The sequence below is a fragment of the Engystomops pustulosus genome, chromosome 7, assembly GCF_040894005.1.
Source record: "Engystomops pustulosus chromosome 7, aEngPut4.maternal, whole genome shotgun sequence".
NCBI lineage: Eukaryota > Metazoa > Chordata > Amphibia > Anura > Leptodactylidae > Engystomops > Engystomops pustulosus.
The window spans coordinates 84,444,406-84,468,167 of NC_092417.1; the positions used below are offsets into that span (position 1 = coordinate 84,444,406).

At 43.9% G+C, this 23,762-nt stretch overlaps 1 protein-coding gene across 2 annotated transcripts in view; it reads left to right on the forward strand.

Annotated features, from left to right (window-relative positions):
• Positions 1 to 23,762, forward strand: part of N4BP1 (NEDD4 binding protein 1) — a 69,243-nt gene that overhangs the window by 996 nt on the left and 44,485 nt on the right. The gene's annotated exons all lie outside the window — the stretch shown is intronic.

A 23,762-nucleotide genomic window follows, 5' to 3' on the forward strand; every position in this document is an offset into this window, starting at 1 on the left:
ATATAATAACGTTTTTTCACTGTCATTAACCCCGTAACGGAAAACAGTGCCCAAATTTGAAAATGGTGCTTTTTTGCCACTTTGAAAAATATAAAAAATTCTATAAAAAGTGATCACAAATGTATGAAAACATTATAAAACCTATATAAATTTGGTATCCCCGTGATTGCAGCGACCCAAAGAATAAAGTAGACATGTCATTTGTGGTGGACACTGAGAGCTATAAAATCCAAGCCCACAAGAAAACGTTGGAAATGCGTTTTTTTCACCAATTTCACTGCATTTGGAATTATTTCCTGCATCCCAGTGCACGGCGTGGAATATTTAATACCATCACTATGAAGTGCAATTTGTTAAGCAGAAAACAAGCCGTTACACAGCTCTGTACGTGTAAAAAAAAAAAAAAGTTATAGATTTTTAATTGTAGGAGTCAATAATAGAAATGAAAAAACAAAACAGGGCCAGGTGTTTGAAAGGTTAATTCCTACATCTATATCATTAATAAATAAATAAACAAAAATATTAAATAGTAGTGGGCCAAGCACCGAACCCTGGGGTACACCACTCATAACTGGTGACCATTCTGAGTAGGAATCATTGACAACAAATCTCTGGATACGATCCCTCAGACAGTTTTCAATACAATTGCAAAGTCAAATAATTTGCTGAGCAGGCTGCTGTGGAGCCACAGCAATGGTCACTGCAGCCTATGCATCCATGGCTGTCCCCTCATGTCTCTCTGCCTTCTCCAGGACATACTGGTACAATACTACAGGATGCCTTTCCTGTTTTGTTTCTGACAGCAGCAAACTCAATTTCGTCACTCCTTGCAGAACTTGAAATGCAGGGACTGGAAGGATCTGGCCCAAATAAGACAATTCCTCTTAGTTTAACTGCAGGTTTGTAGGTTTCTATTCTGATAGACCAATTTTTTTTGTTCTACTCTTCCAGCATCATCAAAAATTAAAAAGACACATATTAATAGTGTCAGGGTTTCCACACCACAAAAACCACTAGGTACTTGTAAGCGACTAAATGTGTTTCAATGGAAAAGCATATGCATTTTCTAAACGCCTCAGGGCGCGTTCACACGTTGCGCTTTCGTCGCGTTCATAACGCGACGCTAGCGCACAGGGGGCGGAGTTTGGGGCGATCGCATATGCGTTTCCAGAGAAACGCATGCGATCGGGTTATCAATCGCATGCGTTTCCCGGGAAACGCATATGCGATCGCCCCAAACTCCGCCCCCTGTGCGCTAGCGTCGCGTTATGAACGCGACGAAAGCGCAACGTGTGAACGCGCCCTTAGGGGACCGCACCCTATAATGGTTTGGGGTTATTTATAATACTTCCAAAGATCATTTAGATCTCCTATTTAGGTGATATCCCTTAAGACAGTGATGGCAAACCTTTTAGAGACCGAGTGCCCAAACTACAACCAAAACACACTTATTTAACCTGATGTTCCACATGCCATTTTAAGCAGTAACATTGCTACCTGTTCTTCCACTTCTTTAATTGTATCGGCAATCTGAGGCCACCAATACAGTTCAAAGAAGGAGGGCAAATTCAGACTATCATTGTAGCTTCTCTCCAGGGTCCAGCAGGAAGACCTCCAAAGAAAATGCACTTCTTTCAACACCTTCTCAAGCAGTTCCGAACAGTCAATGAAGTGTCGCTGTAAAATAGTGCTGAGAGCAGCATCTCATAAGTTGCCTAGGACTGCAGGAAGATTTCATGGATTTGGTCCTGTTTGGTGAACTCTGTCCTGGGCTGATGGCATCAGTGCCCATCAGGGCTCTGAGTGCCACCTCTGGCACCAGTGCCATAGGTTCGCCATCACTGCCTTAAGATATTTTGGATTTGTAGTCTTCAAATTTTGGTTCAAGCCCTGATCTAGGAGGTACCCCTTAGGTTCCAAGCTAATAGTGTACTCCGATCTTCCACACACAATGCAAGATACACAGGATATTTTGTATAAAAATATTTTTATTAAATTAAGAGATTATAGTAATTGTTGTAATATCACACAGAAATCATATATTGACATGCTTCTGTTTGTTAATACTGTCTGACATAGAATAACATCAAAAGGGAGCTTTATACTGTAGAGGTGTGCCTGCAGGCCTGTGCAACGGTCGATCCTCACATGAATGGGTTGAGGTGTCACCGTCAAGTGCCTGGTGTTATAAGTAATATTGATTTATGTATATGCAGACTTTGTAAAGGATAATTCATCTAGGAGGTAATCATAAAAAGTTAGCAATGGGGTAAAACCAAAAGGACAACAGGTGTATGTGGTCAATGGTGAAGTTTAAGGGTGATGGCACACGTGGCGTTTTTAACGCGCTTTTGGCCTGTTTTTAAGCAGTCCATCAACCAGTTTGAATTTAGATAATTGGTCAAACCTGTCAAAAACGCATGCGTTTTTCAAAAATGCATGCGGTTTTCGACGGACTGCTTAAGAACGGCCCAAAAACAAGTTCAAAACGCCACGTGTGCAATAACCCTGACAACTTTCCCGGATCTTTCCAGGAGGGTTTCGGAAGCCTAATCATCAATACTCATGTGGTGCGCAGTGGGCTTGTTAACCATATAGCCAGGATTCCAAATATTTTTTAAATTTGTGTGTGCTGTAGTGCCAGTATTTTCTCATACGTGCTGGTGGCATTAATAATGCTAGAGACCTCCGTAAATGATGGACAATGGGTGTCTTCCAGTGTCGAGTGATGGTCAATGTCAGGATCCAGGGGTAGTGGACCCACTGGACCGCCGCGGACGATGATGTAAGATAACACCTGGGACCGGAATCTAAGTGGTACCCAGTTTTCACCAGAGCCCGCTGCAAAGCAGGTTGATTTGCTGCAGCGTGGTACCACCAGGTCGTTCCACAGGTGCAACTTTGTCCGCGGTGGCAGCCATGGGGAAGTACAAGAACGTTGTGCAGAATCGTAGTCGGGGACAGGCAGGAGGTCAGGACGGGCTGTGCGGGATCAGAGTAGCAACAGGTTGAGGCAGGCAGGACAGGATCAAATTCAATAATGGAATCAGAGTCACAATGGTAATTCAGAATACTAGCACACGGCATAAGAAAAGCTTTCTCAAGGGCTATACGGTCCTTAAAACATGCGTGCCCTAGGAGACAGGGACGACCGCCGGACCGGAAAGAGGAGTGAGGACAGGTGAGTGATGTGGGCGCCACACTGGAGCATGGAGAGGGGCATGGGTGAGCCCGCGACTTGAGTCATGGGTCATGGGAGCACCCATGGCAATCAGGCATGCCAATCAGTTAACTCATCCATCTCTCCCATTTCTGATTCCCATTTGGTCATATGTGTTGTTTTAATGAGTTGGCTTTTTTTGGTTTGCTTTGTATACACTAGAGATGCATTTTTAACCATATCATTATCATTAAAAAACTGTAGTATCGTAGAAGGGATGGCAAGTTTTGTAGCAAGATCCTTATTTTTGATATTCTGATTTTATTATTTAATGTTGGTTGCTACAGGTTCTATTACTATGAGATATGTTGGTAAAGCAACAATGCAACATACACTCACCGGCCACTTTATTAGGTACACCATGCTAGTAACGGGTAGTAACAATTCTTCGTGGCATAGATTCAACAAGGTGCTGGAAGCATTCCTCAGAGATTTTGGTCCATATTGACATGATGGCATCACACAGTTGCCGCAGATTTGTCAGCTGCAAATCTCCCGTTCCACCACATCCCAAAGATGCTCTATTGGATTGAGATCTGGTGACTGTGGAGGCCATTTGAGTACAGTGAACTCATTGTCATGTTCAAGAAACCAGTCTGAGATGATTCCAGCTTTATGACATGGCGCATTATCCTGCTGAAAGTAGCCATCAGATGTTGGGTACATTGTGGTCATAAAGGGATGGACATGGTCAGCAACAATACTCAGGTAGGCTGTGGCGTTGCAACGATGCTCAATTGGTACCAAGGGGCCCAAAGAGTGCCAAGAAAATATTCCCCAAACCATGACACCACCACCACCAGCCTGAACCGTTGATACAAGGCAGGATGGATCCATGCTTTCATGTTGTTGACGCCAAATTCTGACCCTACCATCCGAATGTCGCAGCAGAAATAGAGACTCATCAGACCAGGCAACGTTTTTCCAATCTTCTACTGTCCACTTTCGATGAGCTTGTGCAAATTGTAACCTCAGTTTCCTGTTCTTAGCTGAAAGGAGTGGCACCCGGTGTGGTCTTCTGCTGCTGTAGCCCATCTGCCTCAAAGTTGGACATACTGTGCGTTCACAGATGCTCTTCTGCCTACCTTGGTTGTATCGGGTGGCGATTTGAGTCACTGTTGCCTTTCTCTCAGCTCGAACCAGTCTGCCCATTCTCCTCTGACCTCTGGCATCAACAAGGCATTTCCGCCCACAGAACTGCCGCTCACTGGATGTTTTTTCTTTTTCGGACCATTTTCTGTAAACCCTAGAGACGGTTGTGCGTGAAAATCCCAGTAGATCAGCAGTTTCTGAAATACTCAGACCAGCCCTTCTGGCACCAACAACCATGCAATGTTCAAAGGCACTCAAATCACCTTTCTTCCCCATACTGATGCTCAGTTTGAACTGCAGGAGATTGTCTTGACCATGTCTACATGCCTAAATGCACTGAGTTGCCGTCATGTGATTGGCTGATTAGAAATTAAGTGTTAACGAGCAGTTGGACAGGTGTACCTAATAAAGTGGCCGATGAGTGTATATACAAAAAGTTAGGCCAGTGGAAGGCAAAATCATGAATGTACAGTAATGTCCCATCAGCTGGGATGTCCTTAGTCATACAATCAGGTATGTTAGGATATACTGGGAGTTGCAGCTTCTCAACAGCCAGACAGCCGCTGTTTCACAAAGTTCCTACTTTGAAGTAATGATGTTGTCCTCTGCCTTTTATGGGCCTCTCCTCAGTCATAATTAAAATACCTCATTCACAGAAGAACAGGTTCCACCACTGGAAGTTCCAGAACTTGCAAGGTATGTAAGTGAACCTGGCTTTAGCATGTGAAGCATAAAGTAATTTCTGTGTAGCCATGATGTCCCTTAGAAACAAGATTACTTTCCTTGAAAACAACCACCCTATTGCAGCAGTGGTCTAGCATGCACTATTGAGGTGCCTGACCACCTGCATTCAGCATTCATTACCACAGGACGGGTGTGGGACATGCAGTAACTCCTGGACATTTTATGTACAAAAAAAATAAATATTTATGCAATCTCTACGGCAGCGGTGGTCGTATCCAAGGACGACTATCCTCCGTTTCTAAGTGACTATATGACTACATATATGGCAATTGTCACGGATGCCCCTGCGATCCATGTCTCGGATCACAGGCACATCCGTGTCCTCCAATGTGGCGCCATCCCCCCGAGCCCGTACTCACCTCTCTTTTCTCCGGATTCTGGCCGCGGTGCCACCAAGGCCGCCGGCCTGCTTCCTGGCTATTCCTCGCACTCCTGCTGGCTACTTCCAGGCTCCTATATAGCCCGGCAGCTCCCAGAACCCCCTGCCGAATCTTCAAGTCCTTCCACTGAAGTGAAAGCCTTCTGAGCGTTTCCAGATGACTCTGTGTTTCCTGTGCATTTCCAGATGCTTCCGTGTTTCCCCTGTTCCTGTGGTATTCCCGTGTTCCTGTGGTATTCCTGTGTTCCTCTGGTATTCCCGTGTCCCTCTGGTATTCCCGTGTTCCTGTGGCGGTCCTGTATCCCTGTGGCGGTCCTGTGTCCCTGTGGCGGTCCTGTGTCCCTGTGGCGGTCTGGTATCGCAGTGGTCTTCATGAGGTCCTGCCATCCAGACAAGGTCCAGCCATCCAGCCGAGGTCCTGCCTACCCGAGGTCCTGCCAACCTGCCGTGGCTCTGCCTTCCCGAGGTCCTGCCAACCTGCCGTGGCCCTGCCTTCCCGAGGTCCTGCCAACCTGCCGTGGTCCTGCCTTCCCGGTGTCCGTTCCTACTTCTCTACCTTGGTTGCCACCGCAGGCCTAGTCGCACCCATGGAATGACCTGGTGGCTCCCCGCCGCAGCAAGACCATTTTGCTTTACGGCGGGCTCTGGCGCAAACCAGGGTTCCACTTAGATTCCGGTCCCGGGTTGTGGCTAGTATTATCATCTCCCATGGTGGTCCAGGGAGTCCACAGACTCCAGCCCTAAGAGACTCTCCCACGCCCCTGTGTGTGACAGGAATTATCTTCACACAGGAACATTTTTTTTTAACATGCTATTGAAGAAATAAATATATATGACGGGTGAATGAAATAAAATGTGAATACCCGTTTGGTGCAGATCCTAGGGAAAATGGGGCGAGCACATGTCAGCACAGATGGTGGGTGTTACTGGCGAATGCAAGGTCTTCTCATCATGAGTGTAAATATAACAGTGAAAGGACAAAACATAACTGGTGTCAGGTTATTATCCTTTTATTAGTTATTAACAGGTGATGCTGTATTAGCCAAAAAGATAGCTGATTCCTCGAAACCCTGCTCTGAGATTTCTGAGCACTAGGCTCACATGTGTTGTTTCCCTTTCTCTGCAGTGAACCACATTGCACCTCAGCTATACCATTTGAACAGAGACTGAAGGTTTCTCTTAGCACTACCAGAAATAAGTCCCTAACCTGATTGATATCCTTACAAATACAACTACATTCTAGGCCTACTTGTATGTATTTCCCCAGCTTACATATTTGTTCATATGGGAGAAATTTTTGGCAGAGTGACAGGATATAAAGGTGGATGGCAATCACTAGCTTTGGTACACTTTTTTTCTTGGACATACAATCCCTCATTGTTTTAATCAAGAATAAACAAATTTTATGTTTTAGTTCTAGAACACAGGTGTCAAACACAAGGCCTGCGGTCTTATGTTATCTGGCCTGGCACTGTCTCTTTGCACCTATGCTGCGCTAGAAAAGATACTCACCTTTTCTTACCAAAGTAGCACCAGCAGTCTTTTTCGTTGCTCCCGTGTCCACCCGCTGTATGTGCCAGCTTTGAACCCGGCACATGTGATGTAATGACGTGTAATGTAAATGTCTGTTTTTTTTCTGCAGAGGGCTGCTGAGGGGGATCTGTGGCAGCTGGATGGTGAACCGTGGTTGCTGGGAAGGCACTGTGGCTGCTAGGGAGCACTGTGGCTGCTGGGAGGCACTGTGGGTGCGGGGGTAGGCTCCATGGCTGCTGGGGGAACTGTGGCTGCTAATGGAACTCTGGCTGCTAATGGAACTCTGTGGCTGCTGTAGTGTCATTGGGTCTTCTGTGGGGCAATTTTGGGGCTCTATGCCTGTTGGATTGGAACACTGTGGGGCCTCTGTGCCTGATGGGGAGGGCACTGCGAGGGCTCTTTGCCTGCTGGGGGGCACTGTGGAGGCTCTGTACCTGCTGGTGGAGCACTGCTGTGGGGGCTCTGTGCCTGCTGGGGGGCACTGTGGGGGCTCATTGGCTGCTGGGGGGCTCTGTGCCTTCCAAGTGTCATAACACTTTTACGTTTTTGGCTACGGAGCTGGTTGATGGCTTGTTTTTTTGCGGAACATGTTGTACTTTGCAACAGTATCATTCTGAAGTACATATATTTTTTTAATCACTTTTTATTGCATTTTTGTGGGATTAGATAGGTAAAAATCATAGTTTTTGCAGGTTTTAACAGGTTTTTATTTTGGCATTCATTGTGCCAATGAATTCTATGTGTTGTTGTTACGGATGCGGTGATACTATATGTGTGGGGTTTGTAACGATTTATAACGATTATATTTTTATATATTTTTATATTTATAAATCATAACGATTTAGACTTTTTTTGTGCATTATATGTCTCTTTATATGTTGTGGGGCTTATGGGCATTTTTATTACCGTATATACTCGCATATAAGCCGAGTTTTTCAGCACAAAAAAATTGCTGAAAAACCTCACCTCTGCTTATACACAAGTGAATAAAAAAAATAAACTTACATACTCACCTTCCGGTGCCCCAATGCCCGGGGCGGCTCCTCTTCTGTCTTCTTCGTGACGCGGCTCTTCTTCTGTCTGCTGTAAGAGCTGGCAGAGACACGGCCATGTGCTCTTCCGGCGCATACTATGACCTCATCATCAGCCGAATCATTGTGTGCGCCGGCCGGCAGAGCGCATGGCAGCAGCTCTGCCAGCTGTTTCAGCAGACAGAAGAGGAGCTGCGAGGACCGGAACATTGTGGAGAAGACAGAAGAGGAGCCGCGCCGAACATCGGGACCACCCAAAGGTGAGTATGTAAGTTTATTTTTTTCAAGTGCTGGGCAAACTGGGGGTTGGCTACTAAAGGGGGTTGGCTGGCTAATAAAGGGTGCTGACTGGCTGTATACTAAAGGGGGCTGGCTGGCTATATACTAAAGAGCTGGCTATATACTAAAGGGGGCTGGCTGTATACTACTGGGGGCTGGCTAGCTGTATACAACAGGGGGCTGGCTGTATACTACAGGGGGCTGGCTGTATACTAAAGGGGGCTGGCTGGCTGTATACTAAAGGGGGCTGGCTGGCTGTATGCTAAAGGGGGCTGGCTGGCTGTATACTAAAGGGGGCTGGCTGCCTGTATACTAAGTGGTGCTGGCTGGCTATATATTGAGAGGCTGTGAACAATGTATTTCCCACCTTTGGCTTATACTCGAGTCAATAGTTTTTCCCAGTTTTTGGAGGTAAAATTAGGGGCCTCGGCTTATACTCGGTCGGCTCATACTCGAGTATTTACGGTAATTTATTTTTTATTGAATAACATTTCTTTTTTTCCTTTTTTATTAGTTCCACCATGGAGCATGAAAAAGCAATTATCTGATTGCTTGTTCATGATAATACTCTGCTATTGCACTATACTATATTGTAGGGTATTAGCTGTGTCCACCTATGCACATGCATAGGCTGACACTGTGCCTTTAAGATGACGTCACAGACGCCATCTTACAGGCACTGTCTGCAGGCAGCCCTGGGGTCCTGTTCGGACCTCAGGGCTGCCATAGGAATGATCAGTGCCCCCCTAATACGGCATGGGGGGGAGGCATTCATGGGGTACAGAGCTCCAGAAGGCAGTTTAAGCCAATACATCGGACGCAGAGCGCTAAGAGGTTTTAAAAGAAGCAGGTGGACAACGTTTATTTCCAGTAAAAACACCAGTGAGCATAGCTAAGCAAAAAAAATCTGAGCTGGCCACAGCCCATCTATTTAGGATTGCCTACATAATAAGGGAACATTTTTCATAAGTCTGGAAACAATTGTCTAGCTTTTGGGATTTTTTGTAAGGTTCGGGGCTTGCCTTATTTATTTTATTGGTTGATAAATGAGGCATTTGAGTCTTTTTGAGATTTTTGTCTCAAGTCTCAAATGCTTAAAGGGGTTGTCCGAGTTTTTGAAAAAAAGATATAAGTGGCCGGGAAAGGGCTGCTTAAAAAAAATAAAGATGTACTTACCTCCCGGTGCCCTCCCGTATCCAGCGCTGCTGTCACTCCGGTCCGGGCGCCATGTAAACAAACATGGCCGCCGGAGCAGCGCTGGATTCAGCTTCTGGCCGGCCGTGGAATATCAAATAGAATATTGATTTTTCCGTATTTTCAGAATTGACTATTTTGGGGATAAATACTGTTTTGAATTAAATTTTAAATATTTAGCATTAAAACTACCCTTCATAATCAACCCATTTTCAGATCTGCACCCCTCAAACTATCAGAAACAGCTTTTAGGAAGATTGTTTACCCCTTGAGATCTTAATAGTAATTGAATCAAAATGGAGGTGAAATTTAGAATGGTCAAATTTTGTCAGCTATGCGTTAATTTAGCCCTAAAATTTACACATATCCAAAAGATAAAAAATTTTAGTACAGAGACCCCCCACATAGTTTCCTCATTGTCCCCTTTTGTAGACTATAACATTTTTGCTTTTTCGTTATTTTGAAAATTGGGGGGACACCATGCACCCATGCACCCATTTCTGGAAGACAAAATGGCAAAAAAGCGGGCCACGACGTTTTTTTCTCATTTCTGTCCAGAAAAAAAAAAGAGGCATGATTCTAACCCCCTCCCCCCCCATTATTGGGCAAAAAAATGGAGTGACGCAAAGAAAAAAAATACCACATTTTTACAAACAAATAGAATATTTTATTAAACAAAATGTGGACACACCCTCGTTGACCATTTTATTTGTTAATAAAGGTCATCAATGTAATCCTTCAAATCCGAAGTAGTCCTAGGCAGGCACAGTCCTGAAAGACAAAAAATACAAACACACACAAAAACATGGCTTGTTGCCTTAGGGGGTGGGGAACATGCTCATTGCCAAGGATGAGAGGGTTTGTTTTTTGTCTAGGGGAGGGGGACATGCACCTGAGTGAAGTTGGCCCCCCCACCTTGTTCAAATCAAACAAAATTGGCGTGAAACGTTTGTGCAGCAAAAATTTTTGTATGTGCCGCTTTTAAGATATTAATGAAAGTTTCCAGAGGTCATCAGAGGTCAACCAGCCCCCCCACATCACCAAACCGAACTGGTGCCGAACAATTCTGCTATGTTTGTGCTGCTCAAATTTTTGTTTGTGCTGCTTTTGTTTTGAATAAATGAACAAAAAATTAAAGGTCAAAAGTTCAAGCAGCCCCCCCACATTAACCGAATCAAACAAAACTGGTGTCAAACGTTAGTGCTACTTTTGTGAGATATATAAATGGTCAAATTATAGGAGATAGATAACTAGACTGTAATATATATATATATACACACAGGAGATAGATGATAAGCATCTTCACCCGGGAATTTAACCAAGGGATATTAACCCTTTCACTGCCAGGCATTTCTGGATATTTTGTTGCGTTATTGACGAGAGCAATTTTTACAATTTTGACGTTTAAAAATAAAATTGAAATTACAGCAAAAATAATTAAAGTAAACCCAACAAACCACATATTTTCTGAAAGCAGACACTTGCCCCATTTTCAAAATTGCATTGAAGAGTTTAGACTTAGGCGCCTTCATGCAATTTTGATTCAAACTGAAATATTTTATAAAAAATACTTAAAATTTGACTTTGATGGCAAAAAATGTCCTCCAAACAGAAAATATTTACCTTCACATCTCCTAAATGTAATAGATGGACATGTGTAGAGTTCACAAATGTCCCATGATATGTTCACATAAATAAATCCACATAATATCACTAAAACTGAAATAACTAAATATCTGCTTTTCAGCTAGAAATTTTAAGAGAGTCACAATCTGCAAAATATATCAATAAAACAATAAAAAGTAAAGGCGCCCATAAAACCTATATAATTTTGAAAGCAGACAACCAGGCGATGCATTTGGCAATTAACATTCAAAATTTCCTCTAAAATATGTATAAATCCAGATGCTTATATAAAGAAAATATACTTTCCTAAAACAGTAAGATGTGAGGAGATCATACAGACCCCACATGTGTATATTCACCAAAATATGCAGCAAAGGGAACGTTACATCCACAGGGGACACCAAACTATTTTTGCAGAAAATTGCACTGAGCTTCACACAGATCTATCATTGTATGTTCCTTACATAATGGTAACCCCAATAAATAACTTAAAGGACACCTGTCATCAGGTCTCTGTCACTATTTCTGTCACCTCTACCTGTTGGAGCAGCTCACAAGGATCCCATCCCAGCCTTTATCTAGTTATTTCATACATTAATGATTATAAAATCATCTTTCCTTTATTATGTAAATGAGGCTGGTCACATGGTCAGAGGCAGTGATGTCACCGCTGTTCCCCCTCCCCTCTCCTCCCCCTGCTCATGTCTGTGTGTAATGTATAGTAAAGCATAGCTAGTGTGTGTGCTGCATCTGCTGCATCCTCCTAATACACATGTGTGCTACAGACATCAGCTACACAAGTACCTGACATGTTCTGCTATAACATGGCTGCCTGGAGCGGTTGTATCTCTCCTATACACACACACAGGCTGCACCGGGAAGCACATGGAGGAGCCATTACACCATTATACCTCACATCATTATACAGGCTGTCAGTCAAGCACTGGGGGTGTGGCTGTGCCTCCCACTCATGAATAAGCCAGACAGCTGAATATGCTAATGACTCATTGGACATTTCACAGGTCATTTGCATACAGCTTTAGGACCTCATTGCTTAAGTTTACAGGCATGTAGAGGGACAATGAAGGGATAGAGGCAATGCTTTCTAATGGCAGTTTATAAAAATCTATTTAGATTAGGGGGTTATTTTGCATGACGGGTTCTCTTTAATATCTATAAAGCAAGCTAATCAGATAATAAAAGTCACATTTAGATGTGCACCATTGTTTTTGAAGTTACATATAACTTAATGGACATGTTCTGGGTCTTGGTATTATGTAGTGACATTAGGAGAAGAGGATCGAATGTTCATCGTATCAGTCAATTTCCCCCCCCAAAAAACTATCACGAAATAAAAGGCAATAAGAGAGAAAGTGTGTTCTTAGTTTGGGCTGCATAGAGAAGGGTTAAAAACATGAATATTAGTTGATATTTTTCCTTATCAGAATGTAGTAACATATGATTTAGTAACAAGTGATTTTTATATATAAGAATCGCACCTGATATTCTCACTTTAAACCTGAATATCTCTGGATCCATGGCACCTAGAAACAAAATTCAAAATTAATTTGAAAGAAGAGATTCCACTTTGCCTACCCATAGCGCCGACCCTGGGCGCCACTACACACATGTGGACTCGGAGATGAGTGGAGAGGGCAGGAAGAAGATTTCATGAAGGATGGGTGAGGGGATAGGAAGATTACACACAAGCTCTTCACCCCAACCTCCACCACAAGATGGACAACCAGCCGCCCAAAGATTCATGAAGAACGAGCACCAGAAATCCTGAATCTGGCGCCCCCTGCACACTACACAGGCAAACTGCACTGTTCTTAGTAAATTGTCCCAATGTGTGCACATCTCTCCTACTATGTGGTGTAGTTTTGCAATTAAATCTGCGTTCTTTTAAAATTTCTCATTTGGTATATCTGCTGTTGCACACCCAAGTAAGTTGATATATGCTGCAGCAGTGCATTTTTTCCATCATTGCGTGACTTTAGAGTTGCATTTTTTTCTTGCTAAAAGACCCTGCAAAAACAATGTCTGCTCAAAAAATTGAGGCAATTATACTCCAAGAAGCTGCATAGGACTATTGATAAATCTTCCCCATTGTGTGAACGCAGTCTTGTAAGAGAGGGCAGTAACGTATCTCCTTGAATGCTTATATGCAAAATTTGGACAGTTGCATCAATGTGGAAACACCCACAGTGTACGCTCACCAGAGGCCTGCGATTGATACTATACAGTGAAATCTGCCCTCATGGCCTTGTTTATGCTGAGTGCAAACTGCTTTTTCCAGCAGGATGCAAAGGCGCAGTCTGCTACTCTTTTTTTAAGCAATGTTTCCTGCTGGATGCAACCTGCACTGGGGAGACGGGGACAAAAAGGATGTCCCCACTTGCCAGTATAAGTCTGTGGACGCATTTAGTGCGCGACCCGGGAGCTTTTTTGGTGTATATGCTGAATATGTGCAAAAAAAAACATGAAGTGAATGTAGCCTCAAGGAAGTAATCCTATAGATCAGTGATGGCGAACCTTTTGGAGACCGAGTGCCCAAACTACAACCAAAATCCACTTATTTACCCTGAAGTGCCAAGTGGCATTTTAAGCAGTAACTTATTGCTACCTGCTTTTCCACATCTTTCAATCGTATCAGGCACCTGAGGCAACCAATACAATTGAAATAAGGAGGACAAATTCAGACTATCATTGTAGCTTCTCTCAAGGGTCTCTTTGTAGAGGAAGAATGTTGGGTCCTGAATGAGAACCTCTAAAGATATTGCAGTTCTGTCAACACCTTCTCACTTTTCCCGCAGTTCCAAACAGTCAATGAAGTGTCGCTTTAAAATAGCACTGAGAGCAGCATCTCTGAAGTTGCCTGGGACTGCAGGAAGATTTGGTGGATTTGGTCCTATTAGGTGAACTCTGTCCTGGGGTGATGGCCTGAGTGCCCACAGAAATGGCTCTGAGTGCCACCTCTGGCACCCGTGCCATAGGTTCGCCACCACTGCTATAGATAATAATATTGAAAGTATGTATTAAACAATAAAGACCTTGGTATATAGTAGTTAAATGTTTTCAGTAATTTCCCACATCGTCACTCATGGGATAGTATGTGATATATAGGTCATTGCTTAAGGTTATTATTTAGCTTTCTGGGTGAGGATGCATAGTGCTGGACTATGGGCTATATATGGGTTATAGGAAGGTGAGCTATAATTGCACAGGATTCGTGTATAAGCAGGAACTGATGTGATAGACTCAAATATGAAACCTGAGTTTAGACATAAATGCCTGCATTTAGTATCATATGTTTTGCTATTCAAAATGCATTCCAAGAGCAATGTGTGAACACAGGCTCAATTCTATGATATTTGGATTACCGTACATACTGTAGTATAAACCGACCCAAGAATAAGCCAAGGTACCTAATTTTAACACAAAAAACCTATTAACTTGAATATAAACCTAGGGTAAGAAATGCATTGGTCACAGCCTACACCCAGTCAATAGCCAGCAACCCCCCAAGTAAATATCCAGTCCCTGCTCCATAGTATATAGCCAGCAGCCCCCTTCCCCATAGTATCTAGCCAGTGCCTGCCCCATCAGTATAAAACCAGAAGCAACCTATTCCCAGCCCATTAAAAAAAAAAATAAAATAAAATTTTGCACTCACCTTTTCGACACCCCCCGCAGGTCCTCTTCTGAAGCTCCGAATGGTGGTGCACACACTATGATGTTGGCAAGCGGCCATGGGTCACATTTACTTACCTGGTCATGCGGAGTTAATGAAAGTGCATTGTTCGACGATAAAGCACTGTGCCGCAATTCGGAGGCTAGCAATTCTAACTGCATTTTGTTTTTGTTTGGATAGTGCTGTGTGTTTTGGGGGTTGTGTAGGACAAGTCTGGAGACCTGTGCACACATTGGGGCAGATTTATCAAGCAGTCTGAAAGTCAGAATATTTCCAATTGCCCATGGCAACCAATCACAGCTCCCCTTTAAAATATTCATGAGCACTGGTGAAATGAAAGCTGAGCTGTGATTGGTTGCCATGGGCAACTGGAAATATTCTGACTTTCAGACTGCTTGATAAATCTGCCCCACTGAGGCACATTTACCGAGGAGTTCACAGAAAGTGCATTGTCCGACGATAATGCACTGTGCCGCAATTCACAGGCTCCGATTGTGTGTCCGATATCCTGCTTGCGTCGCTTCCCCGCTCAGGTCCGACGGAGCTCACCTTCAACTTCCTGGTAAATCTAAGTGCATTGTCTTGCAACACAATTTTAAATTAAAATCCTGCGCTCAGTCCGAATCAATCAGATCCGCCCTCCGCCCCCCCCCTCCAATTTCTGTTGCATGAAAGCCAGTGTAGCTGCACCACAATCCGGTCATGTGTGACACAATCCCAGCGCAAATCCCTGTTAAATACCTGTCAAAGCTGCGCAAATACCCAAAAAAACGTGAACAGTCCTCCGAAAGTGCGATCCGCGACCCTTAGTAAATAAGCCCCAATGTGTCAGCTTAGAGGGTCTTCAGAAGACAACTTGCGGAGTGGCGTCGGAAAGGTGAGTACAGAGAGGGTTTTTTTTTCATAGACTCGAGTATAAGCAGAGTCAGGGTGTTTCAGTACATTTTTTGTACGGTACATGTATATACGGTACAATTTACAATAAAAATATATATTACCTGGACCCCAAAATTCAACATTAGAGCAAAAAGTGTGTACTAGTTAATGGAAGATTTTATCACTGTAGTTATGCTAGTTTTCTGACGTACAAATGTTTTACAATTTTGCAACATTTGTCTACCTACTCCACTTTTTACTTTAGCCTACTTATGCCAGATTTATCAAAAATGCATATCCATCATTACGACAGAAAAAGTATCAAAAAGAAAATGATCTAATAAATGCACCTCAAACGCCACATTTATCAAGCAGTCTATGCCACTATGATAAATTGCGTGTACAAAAAGCTCTTAACCCCTTAACGCTCTGCCCTGTAGCTCTACAGCGCAGAGGTATAGGGAATGTATGAAGAGGGCTCACGGGCTGAGTCCTCTTCTTACAGAGGTGGGGGTTGTTGCATATTGCAGCAAACCCCCACCGCTAATAACCGCGGTCGGTGCTTGCACCGATCGCGGCTATTAACCCTTTCATTGCCACCGGCAAAGTCGCCGGCAGCATTTAAAAGAGGGCGGCGTGCGGGCGCCGCCATCTTTATTCTGATCGCCGCGCCCCCGAACCTCATCGGGGGGTGGCGATCGGTTGCCATGGTAGCCTCGGGTCTTCGTTTGACCTGAGGCTATCTGGCATCTGCAGATTCGTTACAATGAGCCAGTGGCTCATTGTAATGAATGAGCTGCAAAAATGCCATATATTGCAATACAGAAGTATTGCAGTATATGGTAGGAGCGATCTGACCATCTAATGTCTAAGAAAAAGTGGAAAAAAAAGTCAATAAAATATTAAAAATTCAAATCACCCCCCTTTTGCTAGAACTGATATAAAACATAATAAACAGTAAAAATCACAGACAAATTAGGTATCGCCGAGTCCCAAAATGCCCGATCTATCAAAATATAAAAACGGTTTACGGCCGGCGGTGACCTCCGAGACGGGAAATGGCGCCCAAATGTCCAAAATGCAACTTTTACACCTTTTTACATCACATAAAAAATGAAATAAAAAATTATCAAAATGTCGAACAGACCTAAAAATGGTAGCAATGTAAAGGTAGGCTTATTTTGCAAAAAATTACACCTCACACAGCTCCGTGTGCCAAAGTATGAAAAAGTTATTAGCTTCAGAAGATGGCAAAAAATTATTTTTCTTTTTTGTACACATTCGTTTAATTTTTGAAAATGTATTAAAACACAATAAAACCTATATAAATTTGGTATCACCACGATCGCACCAAACCAAAGAATAAAGCTGAGGTGTTATTTTGAGTGCACAGTGAAAGTCATAAAAGCTGAGCCCACAAGAATGTGACGTACGTGGTTTTTTTTCAATTTTTCCACATTTGGAATTTTTTTTCAGCTTCGCAGTACATGGCATGTTAAAATAAATAACATTACGGGAAAGTTAAATTTGTTACACACAAAATAAGCCCTCACACAGGTCTGTACATGTAAAAATGAAAAAGTTATGGATTTTTGAAGGTGGAGAGCGAGAAATGAGCGAAAAAACCTGCATCCTTAAGGGGTTAAAGGGGTTTTCCCACAAAAGAAAAACAGTAGTTACTCACCGGTAATGATGTTTCCTCGAACCACGACGGCACCAACCAGAGAGAGGGATCCGCCCCCAGGGACAGGAAACCTGAGCATAAAAACATGCTCCTCCTATTCTGCCTCAGTGTTTACAGAGACTTGGAAGAGCCATATCATTAGTACATCAGAAACATATAAATCTATATATCGTTTTCCATGTATGCGTAATTTATATATATATATATATTTTTTTTTTTTTGCAACACCCGTGAATTATCCTATAGAAACATAGATTTTAGGAAAGAACACCCTGGGTGGGAATATACCAGGTGCCGTCGTGGTTCGAGGAAACATCATTACCGGTGAGTAACTACTGTTTTCCCCTTCACCACGACGGCACCAACCAGAGAGATTTTCAGAGAAAAGTATTAGGGAGGGATAACAGAGGAGAGAACCTTCCTCCCAAACGAAAGTTCAGATGACCCCGCCACATTCACCCGATAATGTTTGAAGAAGGTGTGAGGGGTAGTCCAACATGCAGCCTGACAAATTTGGTCTAAGGAGGCATGCCTGAATTCTGCCCAAGAGGTGGCTAGTGCCCGGACAGAATGGGCGTGAATATTCTCTGGGGCAGATTTCTCGGCCACTTCGTAAGCCAATTGTATAGTGACTCTAATCCATCTGGCGATGGTTGCAGAAGAAGCCTTGGAGCCTTTGTTTCTTCCTGAAAAGAGAACAAATAAACTATCTGATTTTCTCCAGGATTTTGAAACATCTAAGTATTGGAGAATACTACGTCTAACATCAAGGTTATGAAAAGATTTTTCACCCTCTGACCTAGGATTTGTGCAAAATGATGGAAGTATTACCTCTTGGGACCTATGAAAATTAGAGACCACTTTTGGAAGAAACTCAGGGTCGGGTCTTAGAATAATCCTATCATGTAGGACAGAAAAGTAGGGGGGTCTACATGACAATGCCGCTACCTCACCTACTCTCTTTGCCGAGGTGATGGCTGTTAAAAATACTGATTTTAATGTAAGAAGCTTAATTGGGATACTTTCTAAAGGCTCAAATGGAGGACCAGATAATGATTTCAGGACCAATGACAGGTCCCAAGGGGGGAGCCTAGATCTAATAGAAGGACGAAGTTTCACTGAGGCCCTAATAAATCTAGATATCCAGGGATGACTAGCTATATCCTGGTCATAAAGAGCTGCTAGGGCTGACACCTGAACCTTCAAAGTTGCTGGTTTTAACCCTTTCTCAAGCCCCAACTGTAAGAAGTCTAGAATAAGCTTAAAGTCTGGGTTATCTATGTGTATATCGTGATTTCCCACAAATGAAAAGAAAGCCTTCCATGTTCTAAAATAAATTTTGTAGGTGATAGGCTTCCTGCTATTCTGCAGAGTGGATATTACCCGAGAAGAAAGTCCCCTATTTTGTAGGATCAACCTTTCAAGAGCCATGCCGTTAAATGAAGCCCTTTCACTTGAGGATGACAGATAGGACCCTGGAATAACAAGTCTTTCCTGTCGGGCAGCATCCATGGGTCTGCGATTGACATATCCCTGAGACTTGAAAACCAAGCACGGCGTGGCCAAAATGGGGCAATGAGAATCACTCTTGCTTTGTCTCGCTTTATCTTCCCCACTGTTCTTGGTATTAACACCATGGGAGGGAAGGCATAGAGTAGATGGTAGTGTCCCCAATTCTGGGAGAATGCATCTATGGCCAGGGGATGGTCTCTGCGATTTAGGGAAAAAAAGTTTTTTACTTTCCGATTCCCTTTGTTGGCGAAGAGGTCCACTTCCGGATACCCCCACAATTTTGTTATCATGTGGAATATTTTTTCGTTCAGAGCCCAATCTCCTTGGGAGATAATATTTCGGCTCAGAAAGTCTGCCTGGACATTTTCTGTACCCCGTATATGTACTGCGTTTAGGGATTTGAAGTGAACTTCTGCCAACTGAAAGATCTGAGAAGTAATTTGCATTAGGTGTAACCCTCTTGTGCCTCCCTGTTTGTTTATGTAGGCTACAGTAGTGGTGTTGTCTGACCTTACTAACACCTTCTGTTCCCGCAAGAGTGGAAGTGCTACTTTTAGCCCTTTTAGTACTGCCAATAACTCTTTTGCATTGGAAGATAGGCCGTCTTCCTGAGGTTCCCAGCTGCCCTGAAAAGACTGATCTACTACTTGGGCCCCCCATCCCCAGGGGCTGGCATCTGTAGTAATTATTCTTTCCCAGTCTAACACCCATGGGAGACCTTGTGTTAAGTTTTGGGGGACTAACCACCAGTCTAGAGATTTTAGTACTGCGTCGGGAATTCTTATTTTCTTGTCTAGGGATGCTGGACGCTTGTCCCATGTTCTGAGGAGAAAATTTTGGAGTTCCCTTGTATGATACTGAGCCCAGGGGACCGCCTGAATGCTTGCTACTAGACAACCCAGAAGAGACATGGCCCCTCTGATGGAGATTTCGGGAGTGGAGATTAGGTCGGTTATTCCTTTTGTAATTTTCTTTTGTTTTTCTAGAGGAAGGAAAGATTTTTGACACTGGGAATCCAACAGTACGCCCAGGAAACTTTTTTGTGTTGACGGGGTTATATAAGATTTTTCTAGGTTTCTGATCCAACCTAAGAAATCTAGGATTCTGCATACCCTGTCTACCTGGTTCCTTACTGCCTGTTCTGAGGCACCAACTAGTAGGAAATCGTCTAAGTACGGGATGAACAGACCTAGCTCTTTTCTTATAAAGGTTGCCATTTCTGAAATGACCTTTGTAAAAACCCTTGGTGCGATGGCTATGCCAAAGGGAAGTGCTCTGAATTGGAAATGCAAGATCCTTTGATCTACTTGAACCGCAAGTCTTAGGTACTTCTGGTATTCCGGATGAATTGGAATATGGTAATAAGCGTCTGCCAGGTCTATAGACGCCATAAAACACCCTGGGAATAACAGATTTACCGTAGACTTTAAAGTTTCCATTTTGAAACTTGGGATCTGAAGATGTGAATTTAAACCCTTTAAGTTTATTATAGCTCTTAATGACCCGTTGGGTTTTTTCACCCAGAAAAGAGTTGAATAAAATCCTTGACCCTTTTCCCCCGACGGTACCTGACACAGTACCTTTTTGGAAAGAAGAGTAGCAATTTCTGACATCATTGCTAGTCCACCTTTTCCGGACGGGACTTTTGTAATTCTGAATCTCTGAGGAGGGAGAGTTGTAAAGTCCCAGGTTATCCCTTGTGAGATGGTACTTAGGATCCAGTTGCTGTCTGATATTGTTTTCCAGGCCGGGAGGAAAAGGGAGAGTCTTCCTCCTACCTGGGGCCTCATGTCATTGTGGATGGGAACGGGCCGGTTTGGACTGATTCCTAGACTGGTTAAATAAGAACCCTCTATTCCTCTGTGGTCTGGAGGAATTTGGTCTGGAGTCTTTCTCTCTCCTTTCAAACCTTGCCCTACGAAAGGACCGAAAGGATCTTGATTTATAGGGAACATAAGGGGAAGGGAATCCTTTCCTCTTATCCCCCGCTTTTTCTAGTAAATCATCCAGGACGGGACCGAATAAAAAATCTCCATTACAGGGTATATTACACAGTCTGCTCCTAGAGGCCAAATCACCCGACCAGTCTTTTAGCCAGAGGGCTCTTCTTGCAGAGTTTGATAGTGCCGCAGATCTTGCAGATAGTCTTAGACTATCAATCGAGGCGTCTGCTAAAAGAGCTGCTCCTTTCTGTATATTTGCAATAGAGGACTGCAGATTTTCTCTAGGGACTTTATTTTGTATATCATTCCCCAATTGGCCTAACCACATCAGTACTGCTCGGGCCGTGCAAGCGGCTGCCACAGCCGGTTTAAACGCATTTGTCGAAGATTCCCAAGTTTTTTTAAGGTATCCATCCGCTTTCCTATCTAGAGGATCCTTTAGGGAACTAATATCTTCAAAGGGTAGGAAAGCCCCACGGGCCATTTTTATGATTGAAGCATCCACTTTAGGTGGAGGGCCCCAGGATGAAGTATGATCCAAATCAAAAGGGTATTTCCTTTTAATCGCTCTGGAAATAAATGATTTCTTGTCAGGGTTTTCCCACTCCTTTGAAATTAATGTGGAAATAGTGTTGTGAATGGGAAAAGTGCGTTTTTTCTTTTCCGCTAAACTTTCAAACATAATGTCCTGGACTGATTTTGGCTCTCTCTTTTCCTCAATGTCCATAGTGGCTCTAATCATTTTTAACAACTGATCAGTGTCCTCCTTTAGGAATAAAGGACGCCCCGTCAATTCCTCCTCGGAGAGCGAAGAGGTTGTCTCATCCTGAATAATACCCTCTTCTTCAGAGTTTGAACGGTCTTCCAGAGCTGTTACAGTGGAAGGACCCGGAAGATTTTTATCCGGTAATATAGGTGCCGGATTAATCGTTTCTTTTACTGTCAATTGGACCTCTTCTCTAATTACTGAACGAAGGGTCTCCAGCCATGAGGAGGATTCCTCTGAGATAATTTTCCCAATACAGGAAGAACACGTATTTTTTTCGTAACCAGACGGCAACTTCCTACTGCACATCCTACATTCCCTGTGGTGTGTTTTCCTAGTGGCTTTCTTGGGAGTATCTTCTCCCTAAAACCGTTAAAAATCAGAACATTAGTGTGTGTAAGTAAAAATGCCCCATCGGGTAACTCACCACACCTTCATTACCGGAGTTGGGTTCTTCAGGGGTTCAGGGAGCTCACGCTTATCCGCCATTCTCCTGGCCTGAGCTGCAAAGCACCAAATGCTTACTGTTGCATGGCGCTTAAATGTGAAAAAAATCCAGCCAGGCCACGCCCCCTTCCGGTTCCTACTTTGTCGGCTCGATCTTATTGCATATACACATATGCACTGAACGAGCCCAGCCTGCTCAAAAATTACCCCGGTGGTTAACTCACCGGGGTTCTCTCCCCTGCCCTCACGTTGTCCACCTCCGTTCCGGCAGTACCGATGCGACCCGGAAGTGAAGAGTGACCACTTCCGGTCGCGTGCATCCGCACAACAGCGCATCCGGCGAGGCGCAGGACAGGAGGAGAGGTCCACGTGGAGCCGGCTTTCCCGCAGAGAGACGCGACGCGCCCCTCGGTAAGCAGAAACTGTGGGCACCCGACGGAACCAACCAGAGGTTCCTTCAGCCCACGCTCAGGTCCCTTCCAGGGACAGGAAACCACTGAGGCAGAATAGGAGGAGCATGTTTTTATGCTCAGGTTTCCTGTCCCTGGGGGCGGATCCCTCTCTCTGGTTGGTGCCGTCGTGGTGAAGGGGAAATTCTCATATTTCTACATCTAGTGATGTTAACACAAAGATCATAACCCTTTACTTTAAATATGTACTCAGTGTTATTACTGTTTTAGCTCCTATCTCTCCCTCGGCTGCTCTATGCAAAATCCCAGGGTGTGGGGGCGGAGCAGACAAATTATGACCCATCTAGTTTTGTGGGGTGACAATGTGGATACATTATCAGTGTACAAGGTGAATATGCACTTTCACCTGGCTTCTGACATTGTACTAACACACTGACACATAGAAAGAGAGATGAGACAGATTAGAGATGCATGAGATGATTACAAAGAGGCTGATAGAACATTGCACTGTTACACTGTGAGCTCTGCTACACCTCACAGCCATGTGCCTGCCTCCCCCTTCCTCCAGATCACTTATCTACTTGTAGCTTGTAGTTTGCAACCTGTCTCTCTGCTCAAGATGTCCTGGCAGGAAGTGATTAGTAAGTGTCTCTGAGCTCCATGCAGGGGGCGGGCTACAGCCACACAGCAGAGACAGACAGAAATCTGTCATCTAATCCAAGATGACACCCGACCCCAAGTCAGGAGTTACTGCGTCATGTCTAGGGGCAACTGAAATAGTGTACAGCAGGACTGATAGAGACAGGTTGGACTTATATCTGTGAAATGCTGCATTTTTGTTAATAACAGTGAATTAGAGAATGTGTTATTTTGTTATCCTGAGTAGATGTAACATACTTGTCTTCATGATAATACCCCTTTAAGGCTATATTCACACTGCCGTTGCCCGCCCGTACCGTACCGTAGCGGGCAACGGCAGTGTACGAGGAGAGGAGGAGGAGGAGGTGAGCGCAGCTCACCCCCGCCCCTCTCCATAGGAAGTAATGGCACACGGCGCCGTACTACGGAGAAAGATAGGACAGGTCCTATCTTTTTCCGGGTACGGAGCGGTACGGTGCTGCACGTGTGCGGCACCATACCGCTCCCGTAGGGCGCCGTGCGCCCATTGCCGTCTATGGAGGACGTATATCGGCCGTATTTACGTCCTCCATTTGTCAGTGTGAATGTAGCCTAAAACAGTTTAAAGAACTGACGCAAGAAGCCTGACTAATGATAAATCTCCCCCTGTGTCTATTGTGCATGAAAACAATCTAAATGTCATGTAGAAACCAC